At 45.6% G+C, this 6170-nt stretch overlaps 1 non-coding gene across 1 annotated transcript; it reads right to left on the reverse strand.

The window, feature by feature from the left end:
- Positions 1–1376: 1376 nt before the first annotated feature.
- Positions 1377–1480, reverse strand: LOC142862351 (small nucleolar RNA U13). Its single transcript, XR_012913413.1, has one exon. It is a non-coding gene; the product is annotated as a small nucleolar RNA U13 (small nucleolar RNA).
- Positions 1481–6170: the final 4690 nt, after the last annotated feature.

Genomic DNA, 6170 nt, shown 5'->3' on the forward strand with positions numbered 1-6170 from the left:
TAATGTGACAGACTGTAGGTGGAATATATACCTATGTTGTTTCTATAAGCAAAGAAGATGATAGAACTGAGAACAATTTGGGAACTGGAGAGGTCTGTGAATATGTGGAGGCCTGAAGAGCCCTGGCCCAGGCCGTGGGTCTGGAAGTCCTCTCTGCCTTCTACGTGCCGTGGCTCTCGGGGTCTCCTTTACCACCCCCCCCGTGCCCACAGCAGCATGTTCACTTCCAGTTTACAGTTGAGGAAATGGAAGAGTTTTGGAAAATGACTCACCTTCCAAGAGTCCTGGCATCTTTGCCATTGTATCTGCTTCTGTGACAATCCTTGTGGGCCTTGGTTTCTTCACAAGTAACATGGGACATGTGCCTCCATCAAGGGTCATGGAGAAGACCACACATCAAGCTTCCTTTAGGCAACCGGCTCTCCTGCTTGCCCAGTCTGGGTCCTCCAAACCCTAACCTGGGAGGCCGACCATAAGCCTTGCTGTTCATCCTGCCCAAGGAATCTCCCTCAAGATGGAATTTATATGTTTCTGGAGAGGCTGCTTCTATAGAAATGTTTCTATAGAAACATTTGATTTGTGCATCAAAAGACACTATCAACAGAGTGAAAAGGCAATCCACAGAATGGGAGAAAATATTTGCAAAAACAACCTGATTAAGACATGGGCAAAGGACTTGAACAGGAAGTTAGTGTTTAACGGGTGCAGAGTTTCAATTTGGGACTATGAAAAACGTCTGGAGATGGATGGTGGTGATGGTTGTACCGTGTGAACATACTTAATGCCACTGAATTGTACACTTTAAAATGGTTAAAATGGTCAATTTTATGTATATTTGTTATCTATATTTTACCATAAGAAAAATAAAGCATTTCAGAACAAATTCTGGCAAAGTGGCTGGGTGCAAATCTGGACTTCACCATTTACAATCACAACTATCTAATTGGGACAGCATTCCTCACACCAATTCATTCACTTATTGAACAAATATTTCTAGAGCACCTATTTTTTGCCAGATGACTCCTAAAAGGATGGTGCTTATCTCCACCCTCTGTGAACTTGCTGGGTGCCTGTGGCAGGTCAGGTAACGTCTCAGGTCTACCACCTCACTTTGGAATGGAGGAATGGGAGCAGTGCCTGTCTGCTTGATTCAATTGGCTAATGGAGCTGTTGGCCATTCAGCTGGTGTTTGGTGGGCGTGACCCACTGGGTCCTATGGATAGAGAAATGAATGACACGACAGCCCTGCTCTCAGGGAGGTCAGAGCTGGGCTAGGGAGCTAGATCAGTGAACAAAAAGATGGGAAGTCCACGGCAAAAGATAGAATGGGTACAACCCTATTGTATGTGAGAAACGTCACATTACTTCTTTTTTCATGTCAAATGGGTAATGTGCCAACATCGTAACAAGGTTTGAGGGAGGCACATCTCACACATGATCGTGAAAACCCAACCATCACACTAATGAACTACAAAAGGACTGCAATATTATTATGATGGTGATGTACGGATGGGGGTCTTGCTCTGTAGCCAAGGCTGGCCTTAAACTCCCACTCTGGGCTCAAAGGATCCTCCCACCTCAGCCTCCTAAATAACTGGGACTATAGATGCATGCCCTTATGCCTGGCTTATTTTTAAAAATTAATTTCAATTTTTAATCCAACTCTTATTTGCCATATAGACATACTGGTGGGAAATTCAATCTCAGTCATGGCTGGGCCTTCCTCTCCAGTATAAACTGCCTAGCCCCTGCAGATGTCATTCATCCTAATCAACAAATGAGCTGCTCTGCTGCCTGCGTAGTGGCAGGGAGCTGCTGGGGTGGGGGGAGCTGCGACTGGGGAGGGTGTGATTGGCCCTGGGGGCTATCCTGGCCAGGAAGCCCCTAATGCACACATGGTTCAGCAGAACCTCTTCTGGAAGAGATGGGGCCAGTGAAGCTAGTCCAGGAATACGCCAACACTCCATCCCCCTGCGCCTGGTCGTCCACCAAAGGTAGGAGCAACCATGTTGGGGCAGGCTGTGGGGAGCATGAGGTACCTGTGATGCAAATGTCCATTTTTACCTGGGGCATTTTTTGGAGGTTGACTCTAATCCAGGAAAAGGAGCATTTTAATCCTAGTTGGGCACACTTCAGTGAGGCAGCAGCAAACTCAGACATCTGGAGGTGGGGGGCAGCACGTGGGGCTGTTTGTGCTTTCAAACTGAGCCGTGCTTCTGTGGCGAGTTAACATCTGAGAGCTTTAGATCAAGCGTTTGGACTGAAATCCAGGAAACAAAGCAGGTGGACTCCCTACATACTGACCTGCAGTGCAGCCAGATGGTCCCTGCTTTCTCACCTACCTTCTCTCCCAAACGTACTCTGCTCCTTTTTGCCCACCATTCTGTGAAGGCTGCTCTCCTCAAGGTCAGAAGTGCCCCTCACACTGCTCTATGCAAAGATCAAGACAGCATCAGTCGACAGCTGATGCCTCCTTCTCCTGTAACCTCCCGCGGCTTCTAGAATGCCAGCTTGCCTTCTACCCCACTGGCTGTTCCTCCTCTTGTCTGTGAGCTTTTGATGGCAGAGGGCCCCAGAGCTCCATTCTTAGCACCCCCTGTCTACACTCACCTCCTCGGTGATCTCATCCTGTCTTGTGGCTTTAAATACTCCACCTAGATGCTGCCAGAGCCCACATTTTTATCTCTAGTCCAGACCTTTCTCATTCATTTCTCCTCAATTCCTATATCCATCACCACTTGGAATTCCCATGCTTATCTCAGACTTAACATGTCCAAAGCAGAACTCCTATTCTTCCCCAGACCTGTTCCAGCCACAGTTTTACCCCACAGAGACAGTCCTGTTCACCAAATCTAGTTCCCTCTCCGTCCAGGTGCCCAGCTGGGCCCGGTTTCCCAGCCCCTTTGCAGATGGGTGTGGCCTTGTGAATGGCCAGAAGCCACACTTAGTGCACCAACAAGCCTGAAAGCCTCTCCTTCCAGTGGGGGAGGCCCGCTTAGTCACTCCCAAACTTTCCTGCACGGTAGAGTCACCTGGAGCTTTAAGAACATCAACAGGTGGCCAGGCGAGGTGGCTCATGCCCGTAATCCTAGCACTCTGGGAGGCCGAGGCAGGAGGATCGTTTGAGCTCAGGAGTTTGAGACCAGCCTGAGCAAGAGCAAGACCCCATCTCTACTATAAATAGAAAGAAATTAGCCAAACAATTAAAAATAGAAAAAATTAGCCGGGCATGGTGGCTCATGCCTGTAGTCCCAGCTACCTGGGAGGCTGAGGCAGGAGGATTGCTTGAGCCCAGGAATTTGAGGTTGCTGTGAGCCAGGCTAACACCATGGCACTCACTTTAGCCAGGGCAACAGAGTAAGACTCTGTCTCAAAAAAAAAAAAAAGAACAACAGGTGTTCTTAGGGCTGCCCTGGGTACTGCCTGGCATAAGAACATTAAACCATTCCCAGGTGATTCTCATGTGCAGCCATGTTCAATTGTGGAGAGGAACACTGACTAATGCATTGAAAAATGAAGCAAGCTGAAAAACCAGAAGGAAAAAATGGCAAAAATAAACTTGAATTCAGCATATGTTTCTGTACAATGAAAAGCCTTACTTGTTTTTCCCACTATATAGAAATAGGGAGTTTCAATCTCTAGAGTCTAGATGTTTTGGAAGAAAAATCTGGAAGGAAAAGCTGTTCAACTGCAATCTTTAGCCCCCCACCCCCTTGACTAACAAAGCCAGCTGCCTATTTCATTACCGAGCAATTTCACTGTGTCCCTTCTCAGGTACAGTTCAGATCAGTGGAGACTGCAGTCATGTTTTTTTTTTTTTTTTTTTTTTGAGACAGAGTCTCACTTTGTTGCCCAGGCTAGAGTGAGTGCCGTGGCATCAGCCTCGCTCACAGCAACCTCAAACTCCTGGGCTCAAGTGATCTTTCTGCCTCAGCCTCCCGAGTAGCTGGGACTACAGGCATGTGCCATCATGCCCGGCTAATTTTTTGTATATATATTTTTAGTTGGTCAATTAATTTCTTTCTATTTTTTTAGTAGAGATGGGGTCTCGCTCAGGCTGGTTTTGAACTCCTGACCTCGAGCAATCCGCCTGCCTTGGCCTCCCAGAGTGCTAGGAATGAGTGTGAGGCACCGCGCTTGGCCCAGTCATGTTTATAATTTTCCTTTTGTCCTGTCTTGGAGTTGGTTTCACACTTAACCTACACAATTTCCACAGCTTCTACTGTTCCTATGGATGACCTAAAAACAAGGCCAACTAAAGGTTAAAAATTGGGGATGTAAGAATTGAGATGTTGAAGCTGTTTTTTTTTGCTATTCTAGACTATTAAGTCCCTTGAGGGCAAGGAGACATTTTGTCATCCCCTATACCCAGAATGCTGCAGTACATGCAGTAAGCTTCCGTAAGTGTTTTAATATTACTATGCAAAAATAACACTTTGCTTGTGTGTTGCATTTTTATAACTTACTAAGTGCTTTTGGGTGCATCTCCTTGAATCCTCAACAATTCTTTGGTCCCAGAGAAGCTGTTCTTCCCCCCTTCCCCCCAGGTGAGGGAACTTGGTTGGGCTCAGAGAGGTTAGCTGATGCATGTGAGGGCACGTTAGGACCTAAAGGTAGATGGGGGAACCCAGGACTCCTATGGCTTTTCTACTTTCAGAAAGAAACAACAGTGGTGTCTTAAACTGTATGAGTCCAGCACTGGAAACAGTCTGTTACCTTCTTGACACCGTGTCTCATGGGAGAAAAAAGTTTGTTACCATTGCTTAGACAATATGAGATCAGACAATACTTGACACACACAGGGGAGCTTTGTCCTGCCATTGATGTAAATTGATGCCTTGGCATTTCAACTTGCTTAAAATTTAGACCTCTTTCAACACTTTAAACAGTTCCTTGAAAACGCAAACATTTCTAGCTATGTCCCTTGGTGCTGCTCAGGGAGGTGGTACCTGAAACCACACAGTGTGGTTTGTCAGAATCAAGTGACACGGCTGAATTAGGGGCCTTGCCCTTTGCAAGGCATCTTCTCTGAGGACCACATCACAGCCGAGAACAGCTGGACTGCACTGCCTGCTCCAACACCAGACCGCAAAGCAGGCAGTGAATAGATAACTCCATCTGCTCATTTTCTGTTTTAAATAAAAGTATAAACCCTTCACACATGTAAAAAAAAAATGCTTCCACACTTCTGAAAAAATATAGAAATGAAGAAAAGTAAGCTCAAATAGAGGCACTGAGCAGCTGAAAACCTCCAGAAAGGAAGGAGCAACCTGGCCACTGAAACTGTTCCCCAAGGGCACCTTCCCTGCTCCCACCCGCAGGTCTCCGGCCAGCTCTGGAGCTCCACAGCCGGGAAGCGGAAAAGGGCTGGTTCCATTAGACACAGGCCAAGGTCTTGTTTGCTATTCCTCCCCACGAGAATGTTAAGTTCCATGGGAGGCATTTATCAGAACGCAAAACAGTGCTAGCTCATAGCAGGTGCTTCATCTATATGCCTATTAGATAACTGTCTCTGGGATCTCACCCTAAAGTATACTGTTAGCATTTAGTATAAGATATTACCCATATGAAGAAAGTACCCTATTTTTATAAGAACATTTTATCAAGCAAAAGCTAATTTTTCAAATATCTTTTAAGCAATTAATGGGATATTTATATAGTTTATTTTCCTACTGATGTTACATATAAATAGATTTCCTATATTTAAATATCCTTCCATTCCTAAGATCAATTCTCTTTCATCATGCATGATTATTTTTAACATACTATGTATTGTATTAAATATGATTTGCTAGTGTTTTACTTAGAATTTCTTTTTCCAGACAGGGTCTCACTCTGTCACCCAGGCTAAAGTGCTGTGGCATCACAGTAGCTCACTGCAACCTCAAACTCCTGGGCTTAAGTAAGTGATCCTCCTGCCTGAACCTCCCAAGTAACTAGGACTACTGGCATGTGCCACCAAGCTTGGCTAAATTTTCTTATTTTTTGTAGACATGGGGTCTTGCTAAGTTGCCCAGGCTGGTCTTGAACTCTTGGCCTCAAGTGATCCTCCCACCCTGGCCTCCTAAATTGCTGGGAATATAGGTGTGAGCCACTGTGCTTGGCCTTAGAATTTTTATATTAACATTCAAAAGTGGAATTGGTCAATGCTTTTAGCTTTCTTACTCCTT

The sequence above is a fragment of the Microcebus murinus genome, chromosome 18, assembly GCF_040939455.1.
Source record: "Microcebus murinus isolate Inina chromosome 18, M.murinus_Inina_mat1.0, whole genome shotgun sequence".
Lineage (NCBI taxonomy): Eukaryota > Metazoa > Chordata > Mammalia > Primates > Cheirogaleidae > Microcebus > Microcebus murinus.